At 37.5% G+C, this 23,115-nt stretch overlaps 1 protein-coding gene and 1 long non-coding RNA gene across 4 annotated transcripts in view; one reads left to right on the top strand and one right to left on the bottom strand.

Annotated features, from left to right (window-relative positions):
• LOC307195083 (uncharacterized protein) overlaps positions 1-3,254 on the top strand; it is a 457,748-nt gene extending 454,494 nt beyond the window's left edge. The window contains exon 10 of the mRNA XM_079938788.1: positions 2,113-3,254. The gene's annotated coding sequence lies outside the window, so the exon portion shown is untranslated. The remainder of the gene's footprint in view (positions 1-2,112) is intronic.
• LOC307195085 overlaps positions 1-23,115 on the bottom strand; it is a 121,747-nt gene that overhangs the window by 20,178 nt on the left and 78,454 nt on the right. For 2 of the 3 annotated variants that reach the window (XR_013830717.1, XR_013830719.1), the window contains exons 3-4: positions 6,972-7,115; positions 432-497 (exon numbers count right to left, since the gene is read on the bottom strand). This is a non-coding gene — a long non-coding RNA (uncharacterized lncRNA). Of the gene's footprint in view, positions 1-431; positions 498-6,971; positions 7,116-12,219; positions 12,330-23,115 lie in introns of all 3 variants that reach the window. The other variant, XR_013830718.1, reaches the window with a different exon arrangement.

Here is a 23,115-nt window from a genome sequence, read left to right as displayed (position 1 = left end):
CACATGTGTTTTTCTAGCTATAACATTTACATAATATTGAAGAAGCAAAATAATATTACCCATTCACTTTTGTTTCTCAATTTTCAGAAAGTTTGTATTTCTTCCCTCTAAGTTTGGACTACGTGAACAGGTCATTCCCAGAGTAAAGCATTCAGGCAGATGTTTCCTTCAGGGGCAGACAGCGTAGGAGGAAATCTCTTTGATTCTTTTCTCTCTCTTTCTCTCTCTTACCCTCTTCTGCTTCTTTCATACCCTCTCCTGTTTCTTCTCACCTTTTCTTCACAGCGTATGGGAAATGAGGACTCAGCAGTCACCCTTTAATGTAGACAATATAAAATCTAAACAAGATAACCCAGGCCCTACAGAGGAAACAAAAGTGAGCTCTATAAAACATGAAGAAATGGAATATGCAACATAAACACAGAACAAACCTTGTTTCTCCGGAAACTGGTCTTCTTTAGCTATGAGCGGTAAGTCTTGCTTCCTGGAAATGACCACTGTAAAATGGATAAAAACACACCCATGAAACAGAGGTAATCAAGTTAATCTTTTGACCCTACTCCTATTATTTTTATCTTTAAAAAAGAAAAAAAAAGCTATTCATTATTGTTACGTCAGAAAACATTCTAGTGTGATTCACGTTTTATCCCACTTTCTCTTTCTAAGAGGCCAAACAGCAATAATTAAGAACATACAAGTGCCAAATAGGGCAAAGAATAAGGAATCCTTTCTGCAGAACTGGAAAAACCTGTATTTGATTTACATAAGGACCCTTTCTTTTTTCTTCATTTTAGTTAAATATACCAGTTTCAGAAAGCGTTCCCCATGACATCGATTTTGCCACTCCAAAAGAAAAGTAGAACAATTAAAGGTACTCTGTTGGGTATTTATTGTTATAATAATTAATAATAATTATTATATGAAGGTTTGGTTCTTAGGAAACGACGATTATCAAGGCTCTTTTCCAAAGACCTTGATTTTGAGGAGTAAGGAAGATTGCTGAACATCTTGTCTTTCTATCTTTCATATAGACTGCTCCACTGTTTATTAGTACAATGCAGAAAGATGCATCCTTCCTACCTTGTTTCCCTAAGAAGAATTCAATTGTACTATAAATCTTGTAAAATAGTAATATCACTTAGTATATATTTCTTCTATATTTGATTATATGTGTGAAAAATGTCTCTATAATAAACATTTAAGAGATTAACTTTGACTCTCCCATTTGGCTTCAAGTCCCCTGAAATTAAAAATGTGCTATTTATTTTGATGGAATAGGACATAAAATTGGTAAGCCTTCTCCGTTTGTCACTCACAATTGTCTTTTTTTTCTCTCCTAAATTTATGAGGTCTTTATATCCACTCTGTTTTCTTTCCTTTTTCCTTATAGTTCCCCTTCCAACAGTGTTTGCTTTTTACCAGTCCCTGAAGAGCTTCTGTTGTCATCATTTAACATTTGAATGGCAGTAATATTTTACAAAATGCTTTACAATTGCTTTTTACAAGTTCTCATGCCTTCAATAACTCTTAGGTTATTATTCGCAGCCCAGAGTTTTGCTGTTATTTGTAAGCACACAGGCATTCCTCCTGACACAGCCTTTTCCAGTAGGTTTGGAAACCTTTCACTGGAAATCATGTTCAGTTTTTTTTTATTTTTTTATGTTCAGTCTTAAGCTGCACAGGTTTTGAATATATTAGTTGTAGGAGCTTTAAAACTTTCTTGTGGTTTTTTGTTCTTAAATAGGAAATGCCATTTTAGATCAAAAGGAAAGTATTTTATTTTGTCTCTTCAGACTCTCTGAAAAATACAAGAATATGGGGTAATTTGATGCACACAATATTGAACCTGGAAAATCCTCAAATAGTAGATGAGATAAAAAGTACAGAAGTCCTAAGAAATACGAGTTATTGGAATACATATTTAAAACTTCAGACCTATTCCTGGATGGGATTTTAAAATAGCGTATTTTTTAAAAGATTCTTTGTGTCTCCACAGTTAACAGAACTTCTGATCTGTATCACCACTCAGTTAAAGAATTTAGTATGAATGTTGATTTACTGATGTACGTTATTTTAAGAGTATATTCATGCTTCTTCCCTTCCTGTTCCCAGATAGTCGCCAGAAGAGTGAAGCTTTGAAGCGATTTTCCCAAATACCAAACTCTCTCAAGTTCTGTAAGATTCAGTCATTGACTACAACTTCAGACAACTTCTATACGTGGTCTTTATAAGAAACCACAACTAATGCCCATACAGGTTTCCACCATTAGTGCACTGGGAGCCCCATTAGGGAAATGTGGCAGAGGATGGGTGTGCTGCTTTCTGGAGTGTCTTTACACTCTGATGTCTGAGGAGAGCACACGCTCCTTTAAATCTCCTAAGAAACAACTTCAGCTAAAGTCACATTTGAGCTAATGTCACGTCACACTTTTCTCCTCGGTAATATTTTTGACTTTTGGGTTATCTTGGGCTTTTCATTGCTCTACTGTACTTTGCCTAACCATCAGTTAAATTCATTCCCCTAGGGCAGTTATTCCCAAGCTTTTTCATATCAAGTCACATATAAAGCGATTGTATTTGTACAGCACATCAGAGTAAACTGGGGAGGATTTTGGAGGTTTCTACATAGCACTTGGCACTTGGCACTTATATACAAAAAAAAATATGGTATTTTCTTTACCTTATATAGATATGCTAAGAAAAGCAAACCACAAATGCTAGGGAGAATATTACATGCTGAGTTTGTATACAATTTCCAAATAAAATCTTTTCACATTTTAAAATGAGAAATTGGAGCTTGCTTTAGCATAATAGCATTTTATGATAGTTTTATGGCTTGCTGGCCACACATACATCCTAATCAAGATTTCTTTAATGATGGTCTCTTCACATTCTTGATAGAAATCATGTGTGAGAAACTCTGTTCACAGGAGTAGGAGGTAGCAAATAGCAAAAACATATTTATTACTTTTTTTGACAGACTCCTTCATACCATTGAGCACAATTCGAACAATGCAAACTCTTTAAACACCAATAGTATATCAATGTTTTAAATATAACAACTCTTCTTTTTCCTTCATTGATAAATATAATATTTGAATTTCTTGTTATACAAAAACAAATTTCAAATCCAATTGGTATTTTTAAAAATCAAGTATTTCAAATACTGATGAAGATTTTCCTCAACAATACACAAATGTTACTTGATCTTAATAAGTTTTTGTAAATACTCAAATTATTGTATTGACTACACATCCCTTGCCAATTATTTTAATCTCAATTTACTAAAGTTGAAATTTTGGCCTTGTCATTACATATGAATACATTTTCCATAATCTTTGCAAATTTCCATCAAATAAGCTATTTTGAAGCCAAAACCTATACTTCAGCAAATCTGCAAAGTGAAAAATGTCCAATTTTTTTCAATTTCTCTTTTAGTTTATAAACTGTTGACAAAACTTTTCCTTTGAACAGCCAATGCAAATAAATATGAACCAGCAGAAAGTGGTATTCGGATAGTATTTTTTGCAAAAATCTGAAAATAGGACTGTGGATGCTTGGATTTTATTAGATTATCATTTTGATAATATGTGTAATTCAGATCTATAGACTGACATTTATATCTGAGAGCACCTGTATAAATAAGACAATATATTACTTAGTCTCTGGACGTTCAGAAGGAATTCTTGATGTAAAGCCTTCTTGCGGTGCTACCATAATATATTCTTTTTTTAAATATAGATTTATTTTATTTATTTGTTTGTTTGTTTTTTGGCTGTGTTGGGTGTTCGTTGCTGTGCGCGGGCTTTCTCTAGTTGCGGTGAGCGGGGGCTACTCTTCGTTGCGGTGTGTAGGTTTTCATTGCGGCCATTCAAATCTTATTGTTGCAGAGCACGGGCTCTAGGCACATGGGCTTCAGTAGTTGTGGCTTGCGGGCTCTAGAGCGCAGGCTCAGTAGTTGTGGCGCACGGGCTTAGTTGCTCCGCGGCATGTGGGATCTTCCCGCAACAGGGCTCGAACCTGTGTCCCCTGCATTGGCAGGCGGATTCTTAACCACTGCGCCTCCAGGGAAGCCCATATTACTTATTTCTAATGACTGTTGCAACTCTAGTAATTTGTTAGGAAATTTTCTGGCAGAGTAAATATGGTTCTCCCAAGTATTTTTCTTCAGGGCTCTGACAAGCATTATTACTATTAGTATTACTCAGCAATGAAAACGTTTTTTGATTTATAACCTTCTGGGTCAATATTTTCTCTGTCACCTGACATGTTATCAATGAATCTACAAATATTATTTAAAAATAGGCCCGTTTGGATTCCTTTTCCAGCTAGCTCCACCTGATGTACGAATATGTCTCATGCAGTGTGGTGAAAAGAAAAATTCTGTGATAATGTGAGAAAGCTGACTTTGGTTATTAATTATGCCACCTTGGAAGGAGGTTTTTTGAGTTCAACATGCTGCCATTTTTAGAATTAATCTCTTTGTAAAAATCATGTTTCTTATTTTGAACCTTAAAAAGTTCAAATTGTTTTCTGTGTCCAATGACTCTTTTATTGTGAGATGTCAGTGTTTTGTTTTATTGACATCATTATTTCATTTGATAATTTTTCTATGTAAGTAAGATATTTAGGCTGAGAAAGAGAAAACTTACGAAAGCATATGAATCTGTATCTGAAATAATCATTTTATTATTGATTTTGTAACTTACACTTTTTATTTGGACTACTGGGGTTGTCTTGTATATATATGAAGGTATATGTACTTTGTTGTGTATTTGCTATAAAATAAATACCTGTAAAACGTAATTCTATTTAAATATAAAGTTCTTGACTGTAGGCCTTTATGATTCATGTTTAATTTTTTTCCAAATGCATTTTTAGGTTGTCTACATTTTCAGGAAATTTTAAAAATAACCCATGAAAACTGAGTCATTTTCAAGTAGTGAGACACTCATTTCTATTTAATTCAATAATTAAAATTCTAAAAACTAAAAAGTACAAATATCACTTACTCTAATATGACAAAATATTTTTTAGTTTGATTTTCTGAAGCTGTAAATTTTAGAGTCCCCTTAAAAATTGATTTGAATTACTTTTAACGATTATTTTTTTAAACATTTTTTTTCTAAATTTCTAAAAGCAGAAAATAATTCATTGTGAAATCCATTTAAAAATCAGGTCTCAGCCAATTGTTAACACCAAAAGCTAATGAAAATATTTTTAAAAAGAATTAAGAAAATTAACAAAATTACTTTATCCCTTCCTTGACCTTCTGCTTAGTTACCCTGAGCTACAGAGAATTTTGTTGGTTCTATTTTTCATAAGTAGAAAATTCTAAAATCCCTTTTGGGAACCATCATGGTATTAAATAATTGAGAATTATTTCTTACATAATTGCGATTACCAATTTTCTCCTTGTTTGTTTCTTTAACCACTCCACTTCCTTCCCTCTTCTCACTGCCATCACCCAGGGTCAAGTATTCAAAAACTTCCACGTTGTTGTTTCTGAATCCAAGGACACTCCCTGGGCCAAGCCGTCCTATGCACAGCTAGCAGTTTGGTGTGAAATCTGATTATGGGGCAACTCTGCCCAGAAGGTTGAATGGCTTCTGGTTGTCCCTAGAGCCAGCTCCACACTCAGTGTGGCATTCAGGACCCTCCACAGCGTGGGTCCAGTTTGCCTTTCTAATCTGGCTTCTTCTTGTTCCTCCACTTCTGCATTCTACACAGTTAAGCTCAGTGGCCTTTGTTAGAATCCTTGTAGGAAGAGTGCAACCAATAACTAGCAAGTGATATGGGGAACTAGTTCTAAGTGGAGGTACTAACACCAGGAGAACTTGGGCCAATTTCAGTGTTTCTAACATGTCCTTACCTAGCCAGTCTGGAGCCACTTGGAATACTTTGTCCCCATAGCAATCTCTGAAGGGATGTACTAACAGTTAATTTCAAATAACTTCTTCCAGGTAGTCCCATCTGATCAACCACCCAGGCATCATACTTTTTCTTTGCTTCAAAGAACAATGTATTCTGCCATTTATTGAACTCTGCTATAGCTGTTTTGGTTTTCTTGGTTTATCTCCAACTATATATTTTTGCTATACCACGGTAGAACCCTTAATGTATTGCTTTATGTATGTCACATGGTCCCTGAAATAATCTTTTTCATAAAAGGAGCTTTACCAATACTTACTGAATCAAAACCAATATGTTTATAAAACCTATTCAAATGTTGATATATTTTATTAATACAACTCATCTGAGGCAGTTTATCTGTCAGGAAGATGGTATTTAAAGTGACTGGGGTTTCTTAGAAGCCATAAGAGGGTAAAGTCACCACCTCCTTCTTTTTTGGAGAAAATATCTGGTATTCCATAAGTTTAATAACAATAATGATAATATTTAGAGAGAGAACAGCAACTCCTTTAATCTCAAAATAAGAGTGTGAATATATTTAATGACTGATAATTCTCTACTACAAAATTCAAAAAGAGATCAGAGTTTGCAGGCAAACCAGTTTTATATGGATCAAGTGCAGGAAAACATGTGTGAAGTAGTCAGTTATCAAAGGTACATTCTGAATCACAATAAAAATGCTCAACAATCTTCTATGAAGAAGGTAAAAAAGTGCACTCTGGATTTTACTAGAAATTAATAATTGTTTTATTCCTGATATTTAATACTGATTTTGAATACATATAAATACAATGGTTGCAAATAACATTTTTGACTTGCACAATCATATCTAATTAGTTGCTTATCATAAGGAGTAGGAAAGCCAAGTAGATGGAGCAAGTTTGTATTGTTTTGCAGTAATGATGCTATATTTATGGTTTCAATTTTTTTTACTTTATTAGGATGTTTATAAATGAGTTAACCACTTAATATTGTACTTTGTTCTATCATATGAGCCCCCTGGAAAATAAAATAAAATAAAAGTAAAATAAGACAAGATAAAATAAACACACACTTACCTTTGGAGAAACTTTGTTTCCCTTCCTGCAGTCAAAAGTACTAGCATATAGGCTTCCTAAAATAATCTCCAAGAATATTTGTATGATCAGACTTGTTGAGAAGTTTTGTGGCAAATCAGGCTGTAATCCTTTGATATCACTGGACTGAAAAAAAGGTTTGTCTTATTGAAGAAGGGAAATAAAAATCATTTTTAAGGATAGTTTGTAAAAGATTTAGATTCACAGACCATGAAAGCTGGAAAGGACCTAGGTAGCATAACTCCTCATTTCTTTCAGAGAAGGAAATGAGGCACAAAGAAGTTTCACCAAATGACTATTTTAACAACAAGCCTCATGCATGAGAGAGAGAGATGTAAGAATGTAGGTGTCTTGAGTCCTGGTGCAGTGTTCTCCCTACTGTTCTCACTTTACTTCTGCTAATGACATTCTAGTTTTATCTGTAAGGCTTGGGAGCATGAGTATGCCACACTGTCTTTTACAAAACTAAGAAAACTTCAGCCAGATGAACACCTCTCCAGTTAGCTGCTCTTATATCTTTAATGAGGAGGGGAAAGCAGCTGGGGAAGGAGGGGCAAAGATAATTGCAGGAGAACTATCTGAGAAGGAGACTGTGGGAGGTTTTCAGAGGATTGTGGTTGCAACTCAGGTTACAGAGTAAAATGCTCCTACTGTCTAGCTCTCCTATCTGACCACGAAGGTACTTTGTTCCAAATGGTCACTAGTTTTGCTCCTAATGAGTTGGAATAGGGTCAGGTTGGTGACAAGGTCAGATGGGGATTTGGAATCACTTGACATAGAATCCAGTTTACAAAAGAGAACTCCCTCCGCAAAGGATCGTATTTCTATCGCCGCTGGGTTCCGTCACTTGCAGAAGCACAACTCAGGTTATTCTTCCTCAGTCCCTTCATCAAAACCTCAGACACTACCCATGTTATTTTTTCAAATATGGGAACAAAATCATTCTATTTATGGAAGAAATCCCCCTCTAACTTATAAATTAAATCTGAAGAAAACTTCCCCCTTTCTCAGGAATGTTTATAAAGAAAAAAAAATCATTTTTCATGACTGAGAAAAGCTTTCCTGTTGACTGGTTGATAAAGGGCTTTGGCCCCAAGGTCTGATTCGACCTAAAGAAAAACCATCACACTGGAACAGTCTGGGAAACGTTTCCATTTTCAGAGTATGGGTGAGAATAAACTTACACTTTTCCAGAAGAAATAATTTCTGCAAGTTAATCATATCCTTATGTTTCAAGATAGAATTTGGAGCCAAATTGGCAAAGAAACATGGCACAACTAACTTTTTAAATCCATAGTCTATCTTGTTTCTCTCTGCAATTATTTAAAATTTAAACCAGCTTCCCTCAGATGTTTCTATGTGTTTCCCAAACTCATCCTTTCAATAATCAATGGCAATTATATTTGGTATAATATTTGTTGAAAAATTATATCATTTGTTGCAAAGACAATAATCAAAAGCTTTTGGTTATTTATTGAGTATGATCATCCCCGCTATTTCTTCCGTTAGTTAAGACAGTCAAGAAAGAGTTGTCTTTAAAGCCATGAAGCAAAGCCTGGTTAGAACTTGGAGATTTTGATTCGTGCTGCCCCTTAAATTCTCCTGAGGTAAGTCATACAGGAAGAACACGAAGCATATTTCTTCCTGAACCCATTTCTCTCCACACACAAGAACATTTTAGGAAAAGGTCTCTTAAATCTATCAATAAACACTGATAAAATTCTGTACAATTATACATATTTTAAATGTTTCACTTTTACACCTATTACATGAAATTTAAAAAATTAAGCTGCTAGCTGTCACCTTGATGAAACAAGTTTAATGCAGCCCTTTAAAAAAGAAATTGCAAAAGATGGTTTAAAAAGTAAATTAACAGAACTCTATAACATTATTAAACTCAATAACATTATTATTTAGCCTCTTGCTGAAGCTACGGTGAAAAGAAAAGGACATTATCATAAATCCCTGTTGGAAATGTATATTTTTAGAAAATCCAGAAGAATTTCTAAGCGACCCATAGCAACCGTTGGTGCTGCAGGCTAAGAAAACCCCCTTAAATACGTACAACCCACTTTAGCCTCAAACTCTTTTCTGCAGCTTGTTCTATGAACAGACTTCTTTAAATAACAAAAAATAGTATATATATTTTTTTAATTAAAAAAACACTAAAATAAAGAAAAGTAACCTGTATTCCCAGCACCCAGAGAATTACTATTACACTGGTTACATATTAATGTATCTCTAATTTATTTTCTGTATACGCTTACTAAAATATGAAATGTATTCCATATAGTGTTTGTAACCTACTCTGTATCTTAGTGTACAGGACATACTTCCATATCACTAATATTATTTAATAAGTTATTAATTTTAAACTTTAATTATTTAATCTTCTGTTATTGGATCTTTGCATCATTTCCAAGTTTTTGTTATCTTAAACAATGCTGTAATCCTTCTTATCTTTAAGCCTTTGAACACATCTATAATTATTCCCTTAAGAATATGTCCTACAAATAGAATTTCTGGGTCAAAGATTAGTATATATTTTAAGACTTTTAATACATATTGCCAAAGTGCCTTCCAAAATCGATACAATTTATCCTCCCAGGATCTGTGAACAAATGTTTCCACCTCTCAATCTTTAACAACCTCAAGTGTTATAATTTTTAATCATTCTTTGGCAATTAGGTTGGTAAAAATTGCATTCCTTTATGGGCTTAGCTTGAATGGCTTTAACTGAACCTTTTTTTTTTAAAGGAGCTTCAAATAAGTTAGTAATAGGTGATGTCAAAGAATGCAACCCAGTGTTTCCATAATTCACAAGCCCTATGGTGCAAATTTCTCCATTGCACCTCCATTTAGCAGGCCCCATCACTGGTCTTAAAGAATGGCTTTTACCCCAAAACTAAACCAATAATCTATTAAAATTATATTATCATACGTATTTTTTAAAGATCTCCTAGAAATACTTTCACATATATTCTTGTATACCTTCTGTATTTTAGTATCATTCTAGGAAAGACCACCGGCTATACCACCAGTATAGCTTCTCTATTTTAGTATCATTCTAGGAATTCCCCACAATTCACTGGGCAAGCAGTGGAGGCATCCAGGGAAACCCAACTTTCTATGTGTTCTTACTGACTGAGAGCAAGCTGGGTCAACTCAAAGGCTCAAATCAACTATTTTGACTGAATTTACCCATCACTTAAGGAAGTCACTTACTCTGAATAGAACTTTGACTAGTAATTTGTCAGAACAGAAATCACTTCATTTAAAATGGCTCAGTGATTTTCATACATAAACTTAGCCTCCACAAAATATTCGAGAAAGGAAAAATGGAATCATTTGGCCATGGAATGCAAGGGAGGAAACACATCTGTAATCAATGAACAAGTAATTGTTCAAGGCTTATTACCTTCTAGCATGGTGCTAGAAGTACGAAAACTATGAAAGAAATATAGGAAAGTGTTTCTGTCCTCAAATTGTTTACAATCTGGTTGAGAATTCATGAATGATTACAAGAATTATTCTAGGAGCAATACAGGACAGTAAGTCCATCCATGCCAAATGACGCAGTACCGCGTATTTTACGGGAGTGAGCTCAATTCAGGGTTTTGGAAGGACAGGACTGTGATGGGAAGAGAAGACAACAGTGGCTGAGAGCAGCCGTACAGGAACTGGCCTCGCTCCCGGCTGCCTGTGTTTGTTTCCTTTTTCTCCCTCAACCTGAATAGTCTTCTCCCTCTGAACAGATTACTAGCTTTGACTTTATCATTTATTTTAAAATTTTGTTTAGGGGAAAAAAAAAGACAAAATTAAAGGCAGATTATGAAACTGGGAAAAAGATTTGCCACATCTTTGACAAAGGGTTAATATTCTAAGAGCAATTACCAATCAGTAAGGTCAGACAAACACACCAACAGAAAAAACCAAACATGAGCTAAAGACCATAAGCAGGCAACAGTCAAAAGCGATACGGGGCTTCCCTGGTGGCACAGTGGTTGGGAGTCCGCCTGCCGATGCAGGGGAAGTGGGTTTGTGCCCCGGTCCGGGAAGATCCCACATGCCGCGGAGCGGCGGGGCCCGTGAGCCGTGGCCGCTGAGCCTGTGCGTCCGGAGCCTGTGCTCCGCAACGGGAGAGGCCACAACAGTGAGAGGCCTGCGTACCGCAAAAAAAAAAAAAAAAAAATTTACCAAAAAAGTAAAAGAGATACGACTGGCCAATTACAATATGAAAAAATATTTAACTCTATTGACAAAGACAATTGAAATCTATGTACCATCCGGTAAGATTTGTGTGTGTACTAAAACATATACACAATAGTACATGCCTCACCACGTAAGACTGTTGAAGGAGTTGCCACTGAAGGAAAATAGCTGCCACCACTTTTGAAATGTGACAGACGTCCCCTTAAAAAGTGAATATTAATTTGCAAATATGCTATTCACTGGGCAAGGGCCTGTTTTCTGCTATGCCTTTGATGACCGATCAACATATTTAAAAGGTCTAACATATTAGACTTAAAAATAGAGAAATGTCTAATATTTAACAGAAGACTGAACTTTCCTAATCCGGAATTTGAAACTGACTTAGTGTGCGGGTTAGAGTATAAGCAGTAGTAGGTCTTTGAAGCTTAAAGTTTAATCCCTTTTAGATCATCAAGAACTTGAGTATGTTCATGTCTGTTTCTCATAAATGCACATTATAAACACTATCTGTCATCATCCCATGAAGTGTGGTACAGTTGATAGTTTTAGTGAGCAAGAAATCACTTTGGGGCAAAAGTCAGTTTTTAAGACTAGTGATGGGGTCTGCTAAATAGAGGTGCAATGGAGAAATATGCACCAGAGGGCTTATGAATTACGTAAACACTGAGCTGAATTCTTTGAGGCCACCTATTATTAACTTATTATTTGGAATTGCTCTTTTTCTTAAAAAAAAAAAAAAAAAGGTAGTTCCTATTACCACCCAGTAAAAAATGTACTCTGCAATCTTTTCTTGTTTTGCATATGATTGGTAGCATACCTTTTAACTGCTGTAAGTAATAAAAAAAATATATGTGCAAGTTGGCTATAAGAAATGCCCCAGTTTCACCTAATAAAATTTTGGTATGCCTCAGTTTTGAAAGTAAATTTGATTTATTTGAGCCACCAGCCGTCCGATGACAGCCCTGTGTTTTTTATATGAGTCATGTCCCAAGGGGTCTAGAATATGCCAATGGTGTACCTTGGAATGGGTCCAGTGTCCGCAAACAGGTTTTCATTAGACTTTGATGCCAGTCACATTTGGAGCAGAGAGGCTGCTGAAAACCAGCTTTACTTTGGGATCACTTCTTTCTTTTAGAAAAAACAACAAAGATCTTTTTTAGCAAAGCTTTGTGCGTCCACATTGTAGGTGTATGGTAATATTTTAGAGAGCAGTAATCTGTTATTGCAGGTGGTCGGGCTTCAAGCACTTCCGTATTTTGAGAATAGATCAGACGAAGTGCAACAACTTTTATTGAAAAATTGCCGAATTTGAAAATTAGAAACACATTTTCTGTGGCTAAGATTAAGTTAGCATGTATTACAGTCACTTGGACTTTTCTGTAGCACTAAGGGGAATATAATTACATAGGTTATTCCACATGTCATGAGATTGGAACCTTAATCACAGTTAGAAACCTTTATCATGCTGATGTAGACCCTTACAGTTTAATCTCTAGTAATTGAGGGGCTTTTCTATTTTTTTTATGAAGAATATGGAGTATGCAAGTCAATGAGGAATAAAACAAACCCACCTTTTATTTTTATGCATCAGAAGCAAGTTTTATTCCTGATTTTTTTAAAAAATTGTGTATCCTTTCATGGTCTTAGAGAAGGTTATATGTGAGGATGGAGTCCAAGATTATCCTTTAAAATCTATTTTTTAGACATACATATATATCCATGAGAATATATGTATGTGTGTATGTATATACATATATACAAAACATTTTTATGGAACTTAATTTAAAAATGAGATTTGGAGTCTTACTGCATCTACAAAATGTAAATGTATATTGTTTACCTCGTGGCAGTAAGGTCTAAGAGTTTTATCGAATGAAAATTGTTACCACCAGAATAACCAGATCAAAAGAAAAATGAAGGGACAAAAAAAAAAGAAAGCCCAAGAGAATCCCAGGGGGCCTAGGTCAACAGAAATATTGCCAAAGATTCAGAGCATAAACATGACATTAGCTGTTATCCAAGAATATAATTACATTGTCTTCTGACTTTGAAAATCTGTCCTGTGTCATTCTAAATGAAGAAGAAGTATTTTATTGCTCTTCCCGTGATACAGACTAGGGTACAGCATCTTTTTTGAAAGAAAAAGGCATTTTGAACCCCCCGGTTTGGATCAAAGTCAGTAATATCATAAACTACTTCAATCAACCAACCAAACAAGTACAGAATTGACCAGACTTTTCCCTATTTTATCAAATAAAATAGAAAGAAAACACTACAGAGTAAACTATTATATAATTAATGATCAATGATAAGAGGTAGGCTATTGGTTTTCAGTCATTTGTGCTTGGGTAACCCTTACATTTTTTTATTAGCTAGGAGCTCCCTTCTCTTATTCTTAGGTTGATATCTGAAAATGTTTATTATAGTTTTATATAGATACATCAGATACAATCTCCAGTGCATTGTAAATATCAACATTTTCACTCTTTTAAATGTTTTCAGTGAAATCTAAATAACATAGCTATTTGATACCCATTGTTTTCTATTTTTAGAATATGCAGATTGACTGCCAGTGGGCTCAAGGGTATTTCTGGGATAATGGAGATGGTCCCAATTGGGAATGTGGGAACGCTGCACTACTGTATACATTTACTAAAAACCGGGCAGTTGCACTGTTACAAGGGGTACATTTTACGATATGCAAATTATACCTCAAAAAAGTTGTAAAAAATACACAAACAAGTTGGAAATTTTACATTGTTTTTTTTCCCCTCCTTTGACCTGTATTTCCATCCTACTTCCCCTGTAAAATCCCATCCTACTGGAGTATATTTTCAGGATTAAGTGTCTTCTGTTGAGGATCCGATATTTCTTTGCAACAAAAATGTGTATATAAATTTAAATTTAAATATTTTTTTATTATATGACATAAGGCTGTAAATATTAAACCATGTATTCTATATTGGATTATTATTATAATTAGCACATGGCTGATCAAAAGCAACGTTAATATACACTCAATGTTTTATAAACGTAAAAATGAACATTTATTAGACATGCATCATTAATGAAACACATGGAACTCTTTTTTTCATTTAGTTGTTCCTTTTCAATTAGTCATTGCCAAATTAGATAAAATTCAACATCAATTTTGTTCCAAGGTTTTGGTTTTATAGATTTAAGCACCAAGAAACACTTTTTTGCATAAATCATGAGACGAAGAAGTAAGGAGCTTATGTAAACAATATGGCCATGGTTTTTTAAAAAAAATTTTCTTTCAGTATTATACATCCAGAGTGATCTAGTATTAAAATGCTTTAATGATCTAAACTCAATTAGTACCTGGAATTCATTCATTCACTCATTTATTAAGTCCCAGCTAGACCATGTGCTAGGCTTTGGGTGGCCTTATGGAACTCTTTTCAGCCCATACTCCAAAATCTAGACTACTCATCCCACCGGACTACCCAGAACTCTGCTGCTGAAGTGATGCTGGATACAGGATACTAAAAATATGCGCTGGTGTGAGGGGCATCCACAAATACCCTTGGTGCCGTATCCTGCTTTGGGGGCCCTCCCTAGTCTATATTTCCTATGCACCTACTCTACACATTACCTAAATTACCTAGATGGAATAAAAGATTGCAGACTGCTGACTGTAGCTGGCGTCAGCACTGTAAATTGTTTTCTAAGCATAAACAGATATAGACACAGTCTGTATCCAAGTTTATTCACCTCCAGTTGGTGAAATAAGCCACATCCAAAATATAAATTTCCCGGAAGAATTTCCTTTCAAATGCATTTCTGTCAGAAATAGTCCCCAAGTTGTTTGTGGCTACTGATCTTATATTTAGGGTGAACCATTCTTAGGTTAACCCAAAGGCTTTTCATTCCCTTTAGAAAAATGACAAAAATGAAAGGGAAACCTTAAACCTCGAAGGATTGTGAGTCCAGGTTCCTCTGTATGCTGTACTCAACTTCCACTCTATAAGCCTGAGTTGCTTCTTCCCTAACTTCCATTCTATGACTTGGCATCTCTGAACACAGCCTCCCTGCATTAGGACCATCCCCTTGGCTGTTCTCTCCAGAATCCCTGCTCCAGCATCCAGCACTAAGTCACCCCATTTTCCCAATTCCACCCCCCGGCCAGAGTGCCCTCTGTCCTTCCCGTACCCTGAACCAGGGGTCCCCAAGCCCCGGCCTGCAGACGGGGCCACACAGCAGGAGGTGAGTGGCTGGCGATGGAGCCTGTTACATTGTTGTAGCCACCTTACATTGTTGCTCATTTTGAATCCCCGGCACTTAGGAAGGTTCTTGACACTGTGACTGTTGCTCAGTACATGTTTGTTGAATGAATGAGCAGCCTAATAAGGCCCTAGTACTCACTATGTACCTAAAGAAGAAAAATAGCCTAACAGCAACCCTGGGTTCCAATTTTATTCCTTAGGATTCGCCAGTCATCGTGGGTCTATGACACTTAAAGTGAAGGATCTGGGGTTTTGTTTGTTTGCGTTTTTTTTTCTTGCAGCAGCAAATGTGTATACGTGTGTGTGTGTATAAATATGTGTTTGTAGCCTTCACCGTCACCTACAAATCCTAGAGTTAAGTCTTATTTTTCTGCCTTTATGCTACCCCCTCACAATTTTCTATTCTCTTACCATATCCATTTGCTGCCACACACACACACCCCTCAGGTCTCTCCTACGGGAGATAAAATACAGAAATATGGAAACATCAGGATCTCCACCCCGCCACTTTTCGGCAACTCATCCAGCCAGCTCAAAGTGAGATTTGCCATTTTAATTGCCTCACCAGTAAGTCTCTTTTGGGGGTAGTTTGTGGGTTTGGGGTGTTGGACATTAAAAGTAGCAATGTTGGAAGTAGAAACTAAGCTGGATAAACATGAAGGACCCTCAGGGTCCTTGGGCATGTGGAGATCCTCTGGTGGAAAATGAATCGGCATGTCTAAAATTCCTACTGATGTAGGGAAGGGGCTAAGTAATGACCCAGCTTGTGAAATCAGCCTTCTGGGGCTGGCATAGAGTCATACACCAGGCCAATTAAATTCTTAGAGGAAAATATAATCGTGTCAACTTCAAATGTTGAGTTGAACTGTTCAACAGTGAGCTGTTCTTTTAACTGCCCAGCTTCTGAGCCCACCTCTTCCTATGTTATGCCAACAGCTAAGGGCAGCTCCAGGCTTAGGTGTCTGGGTGCTAGGAGTAATAAAGCCTTTTGCCCAGAATTTCAACAACCCAAAAGGCAAAACTGAAGTGATAGTGACGAGACAAATGAGAAATGGGGACTTAGAGTTGATTCGTGAATGGGTTAAGACTTTTGGGCTGGGATGAACGTATCTGCATGTGAGAACTACGTGATTTATGGCAAACAAGAGGGTGGTGGGTTACGGGCTGAACTGTCTCTCCCCAAATTTCATATGTTGAAGTCCTAACCCTGAGCACCTCAGAATGTGACTGTATTTAGAGATAGGGCCTTTCAGAGGTAATGAAGGTAAAACGAGGTCATTTGGTGGGCTCTCACCTGATATGACTGGCGTCTCCTTGTAAGAGGAGATTAAGACACAGACTTGTGCACATGTAGAGGAAAGACCACATGAGCATATGCAACAAATTTTAAAATTGCAAAGGGCTGATAAAGACACAATCATGCGATCGCGTGGCAGGACTCTCCCCAGTGATGTGCAGGGCGGGGCCCCGAGGCTCACGCTAGGTTAGCTGTGTGGTGAACTGCCTGTTTGAAATGATGGGAAGAGACTGGATACCTCAAGGGTTAGATTTTCTGTCTTCCCATCCTCTTGTTAGCTCCGTGACAGTAGATTTGTAGAGAGGGTTTCTTTCTCATGAGCCTCCACCAGGCTCTTACGTTTATGTTTTCAGTCCAGCCAAATAATCTTCTTGTACAAATGTGCCTCCTGGAAGAATCTTTGCAAATACCCTGCCCTGTGTGGTAATTCATCATGGTCAGTTACTCTTTTCAGCGGCATTTGATGGAGATCTCTGGACTTGGGCTTTCTGGGCCCTGTCAGCTGCAGGTGATAGAGCAAAGGGGTTGGGGGTAGGGTCCCTGGATGCAAAGGAAAGCTATTCTGCAGTTGCACTGAAAATTGGAGGATTTTGGTGAAATTTTTCAGTTTCAGAATTTGTTGGATCTCCAATCAGGTTGCCAGTGCTGAGGTCATCTGCATGACCCTTTTACCATTTTCAAAGGCAAAGCTTCCCTCTTGCTGAAGACAAAAACTCATAAAACGGTGCCAGAGAAATATGATTTTTTTCACACTCCACAAAGCTGTCAAAAACTAGGTTTGCTAGGTTTGCTTTTAATGTGTAAAACCTTTCACATGGCTCCAGGCACAACCCGGCATCTGGTGGCCAACCTGTTGGATTTCCTTCCAAAGGAAACAGTAGAAGCACTGTTGGAGAAGAGGATGGCATTGGCTTCAGCTGGAGCTGGAAGGGATGTTGCCCACCCTCAAAAGTGTGGAAGCACTGGCTTCTACAGGGACAACCTCTATTTTAGAAGTAGGTTTAAGAGCACACATGCATAGTGTGTGTGTGTATTTGTGTGTGTTTGTGTGTGTGGTATTTAGGCTCTAGCTGGGAACTCTGATCTGTGGCTCTACCTATTCATGGGAGGACAGATCCAGATGACCCAGAATGCTATCTTGGAAACAACTGAGGCCTTGAGTCAACTGCTCTGGATTCGAGTCCTGGCTGTGCTAGACCACAAGCTGTGACCATGGGCAAGTTACTTAACCTCTCCAAACTTCAGTTTCAACATTAGTATAATGGAGACAATAATTCATGAGCTCCTTGTGAGGTTATATTGGGATTGTGTATTTAGAAGTTTTAGTACGGTGCTTGCTAAAAGGGTGATGAATGTAATTAACATTCTTGTTACCTACCTGATAGGGTTATTGGGAGAGGGAGAGATGATGAAAATAAAACTCCAGGCACATCATGGGCCCTCAAGAAATGGCAGTTACTTTTAATTTCTATTAATAAATGCAATCATGTTCAGGAGTACTAGCCGTGATGTTTTCTCCCTAGGAGAGTCAGTTGGGCAGAGGTTGGCAGAGCCAGAATCTGGGGGAAAGGATTATGGAACGACTGGGGTCCCTGCATTTGATTATACTAAAAGTAGTTCATTGAGTACTGAGAGATATGCCATGGATTTCATCACTTGAATGTTAACCTTTTCAACATTTGAAACACTGAGTTTTGGAGAAAAGAGTTGGTGAATGGTCACAGGATATGGAAAACAAAAGACATTTCATGGACACCAAAGGGTTTTTACGTACTTTGCTAAAAGGGATACAACCATAAAAAACAAAAAACAAAACCCTAATGAGATTCAAACTGAATTTGTCACCTCTACTTTGCTTTAATCACACTAGGGATTTGTTGCATGCACTTGGCTAGCTGTGTGTTCTTAACTGTGGAGCCCAGTCACAGACTGTCTGTCTAAGGGGACTCCAGCAATCCTACCCCATCTGCACCTTGGGCTCCGGGTGCAGACTCATCATCTAGGGATTGTGTTCATATGCTTTCTTAGTTTTGGTAAAGTTTTACTGAAAGTCAAATCCAAGTTGCACATATAGAATGCAAGAGTAGCTCTGGGGTACAAATATTTATAAAAATAGAACTTATCTATTACAGAGTTAATTTGTTTCCCAGCCAATTTATTTTTTCTTTAGGAAAAAAACCCCACACATTTTATAAGACTGGAGTATTTTGAGTTTTGAAAAAAAAATTTAGTAAAGGATGAACATATAAAGCCCCCTATAATCTCTAGAGAGGTGAGGCAGGAAACACCAGCTTGAAACTTACAAAAATGGTAATGACCAAATCTCCTAAGAAAGTAATCTTATAACATTTTATGGTCATCAGTCCATTTTACACATGAGTAAACAGTGATAAAATGAGGTGATATATAAGCAAGTTTGTAACCAGCTGTGCCTTTTATGACTATATAGATGCCCTAACACTTTATAGAACAGGAGTTAATTTCTTTAGCTGAGGGCGACAATCACTACATTTATTCATGTAATTCTCTTGCAAGGGAATAATCCTGTGTTAATTAGCGAGTTAACACATGTATTGTTTATATTTTTATTTTTTGTATATTATGATGTTTTGACACCTGAAAAACCTGGCTGGGGAGAGACTTCCCTCCTGGGGCTAGCCTCAATTCTTAGAAATAGCTAAGCGCCCAGCTGGGAGCGCGTACTTCACATACAAACTAACCAATCCAGAGCCACACCTCCTTTATGTGGCCCAAGCATCCTTGGAGGCAATATTCCTCTGCCTTTATCATCCCAGGGTTAGGTGCCAGGCAACCAGGGACCATGCCCATCGCTTAGGGTCTGCCAAAATAATTCGAACTAGCCAATCCTAAACTGATTGCCTTGTCCTTCTCAAAGATAAACTCCCCTCACCTCGGTCCATGTAACCTCCTGACGACACTGGTGCTTCCACATGTGCTGCTGTCTGGCCTGCCTCCTGTCTCTAGGGCCTGTGAGTATAATACATTTTGTTTTCCTGACCCTCCCCTTGTTTCCTCTCATGGCCACACGTGAATGACCATCATCCAAAAGAACACATAACTATATGTGGCAATATGGGTGACATCAGGTTTCTGCTACTAGATGCCATGCTACCCTTTCCAGATGGGCAGAAGAACAAGCGTAGAGCCAGGCCACTGGAATTGAGAACACATCTGAACAGAGCTGAGCACGCTTTTGCCCTCCTTGCCCCCACATGGTTCCCAGTTTCCCTCTCTTTGTCAGTCCTTTAAGCCTACTTTCAGCTTAATGGTTCTTGTACATTTCTTGCTCAGACCTGGCTACTCACCTGCTGACATGTGGTTCTTGACCCTTGACCTCTTCTTCCTCTACCTGAACCCAAGGGTAATGCTGCCCAGTTCCTCTCCAACCACCCCTATCCCTCTCACCTGGTAGCTCACTTTAGTCCGTGCCACACTACATCCTACTTGCTGAGCCCCTGGCCCAACACACACACACTCACACATACAGTAAGAGGTGACATTTGCCATAGCTACCTAAAATAGGCAGCTAGGTTTAGTTCAACACACTAAATAAATAGAAGTTTAATTAGTAAATGTGTTAATACTTTCTCCTATTTTAAGATATTTAGGAGTTATGTAAATTCAACCTCAAATTATGTATGCATGCGAGTACACTGCCTGTTACACTGTAGGAATATAATTACCATGTCACTAATTAACAAATAAAAGAAAGCTGTTTTCTATTACTGAAAAAATGGTTTAAAGAATTTCTCCCTGTTGACACTAACCGATATTTACTGCTGTCTCCGTTTTAGTGAATAAAAATGTCATTTATCTGTTTCTATACGATTGCTGTGCTAAAGTAAGCAAATCAGTAGCACTATGTTCTCTTCAAGCTAAACAAGCCCCTTGAAATATTTTTTTAGACCATTAAATAGTTTGCTAAATATTTACTTAGGAGTGGGATAAAGACCAACTTAAACCTGGATGAAATAAGCACAAATAGAATTAATAAGCAAGTCTTGTGATACTGTTTGCTGAATCTTATACATGACACAAAGATAAACTTGGATCAAAAAAACACAAATAGAAATAATAAGCAAAAGTTGCAATATATATTCGCATACACAAACCTGCAAACAGTTTTTAAAAACACCCTTGGGTGGCATTCACCACTACCCCTGTTTACCCTCCAAAGGAAACTCACCTCACGCCCTCCTACGAGTAGTAAGTGGTGACGTCTCATATCTATGCAAACCTCACTACGTTCCAGACGCTGTTCTGGGTGTGATATGTGTTACTTAATCCTCCAAACTACATGCAGTAAGTGAGAAAAGTAACTCACCCCAAATCCCTAACAAGTGGTCAGTGACGAATCCAACCCATTCTTCCTCCAGGGCCTCCGGAGTCAAAGCCCCTGTGCTCCACCACCGCCCCATCTCACCAGAGATCAGAATCCCTCCACGGAGACGAACTGGAGAGAGGCCGCAGAAAACGTTGCGGGACCACCATCTAACTTCACTCCTTCCCTCAGCCCCAGTGAAAACACCAGTGAAAGGGATTTCTTTTAAAGACAAATTCAGACAGACGGGAAAACAGGAGATGAGATGGCGGCAACAACATTTCGAAAGCTGGAAAAGCTGCAGGATGAGGAAGGACTAAGTAGCTCATCCAAGAAAACTGAGTCCTGAGTTCCCAGCGGGGAGCCTAATTGTAACTAATTAACACCCTCCCCCAGCCCCCATCACCACCCCGCCAATGGACCAAAGTCCAATTCTCAGGAATCAGTGGAGCCAGGAATCTCTGGCCTGGGAGTGAGGGAGAGAAGTGTGGGTGAAATCCTTGAGCAACAGATTCTTGGATCCCACCCCGCCCCAGAAAGTGTCCTCCCACCCTCTATTTCCCTAAACCTGTAAGAGTTCCTCCTGTGCTCGGTAGTTTACCAGTGAAACCGTCTGAGTTCGGACTTTTAAAGTTTTTAATTACAATTTTAATTCCTTTAATAAGTACCACTTCATGCTCATGAGAATGGTTAAAATATTAATAAGACTGGCAAAACCAAATATTGCTGAGGGTATTGTATAACCAGAACTCTCATCTGCGGCTGGTGGAGACGTAAAGTAGTATGACCACTTTGGAGAAGGACTGGAAGGTTACATTTCCGTTTATCCTGTCACCTACCAACTTCGCTCCTAGGTGTTTATTCAGTACACTGTGTCTCTTTCCGTACCTGCTGCCTGTTTTACTGGGCACAGGCATATGTAACCGTTTGCAATCACGGTTTCAAAAGATTGTTTCTGTTAACACTTTATTTCTGGCACAGTTAGCATATACGCTTGATAATGTTTCAGTCTCTTGCACTTGTCTTAAAGACATTTGAAGGATGAAATTATCCTTGCCCTCCTTTTCTTCAAAGCCAATTTGTTTAGTATGAAGTTATAACACAAACAAACCACACTTAAGCATTTGCCACACTGATCAATGTTTTGAGTATTCTACATAATTCTACTTAATCCTCACAAAAATTATTGGAAGGGACTGTTATTATAATATAAAATCAAGGCCCCATTTATAAATATTTTACAAAAATGAAACAGAGTGAAAGAAACACCGTAAGTGTAGGAGCCAGGATTTACAATCAGTCATCCTACCCCAAAGCCTTCCTTACACTGCTATGTGCCATCTCCTTAACCGCCCTCTCAGCAACTTGGAATCACTGATCAACAAGACTTGACAACATTTAGTTGTGTACATGCAGGTGTGTGTGTGTGTGTGTGTGTGTGTGTGTGTGTGAGAGAGACAGAGACAGAGAGAGACAGAGGGAGAGAGAGACAAGAAATGAGCATAGATGGTAAGAATTTTTGTTGGGGGTGGGTAGAAGATTGTAAACAAGGGGAAATTTTCTTTTAAATGTCACTTGCTAAAATGCAAAATGAAAATGTCATTTTTGAACATCTAGTTCATGGTCTGAGGCTGTTAGAAATTTTAAATGGATGAACAAACAAAGGCTGAGTTCTAAGAACGGGAAAAAAGTTGAATAAAGTTAGCATCAGATAACAGTAAATTTCTAGGCTGAAAATTTCTTCTCTCATTTAAGGAAGAAAGTTAGAGACCCATTAGACATAGAAAATGAGACTTTATGTAGTAAGAATGTTGCAAGGAAAATTATTTCTTGTCTAAAAATAATGACTCCTTAAATGAAGAGGAATGATCACAAGACAGATATTAGCAACTCACTAAATGTATCTAACATAATATGAGCAATTTTTTTTCTGTAATTCAGTTTCTGATAGGTATAAGACTGTTGCATGGAATGAGACTTAACCGAGACGTACAAGCAGAGTATTATATATAATAACCTTACATATAA

Source organism: Stenella coeruleoalba, assembly GCF_951394435.1.
Source record: "Stenella coeruleoalba genome assembly, chromosome: 12".
NCBI classification, from domain to species: Eukaryota; Metazoa; Chordata; class Mammalia; order Artiodactyla; family Delphinidae; genus Stenella; species Stenella coeruleoalba.
Note: the sequence above shows the minus strand (reverse complement) of the source record. Positions and strands in the feature narration are given on the sequence as shown.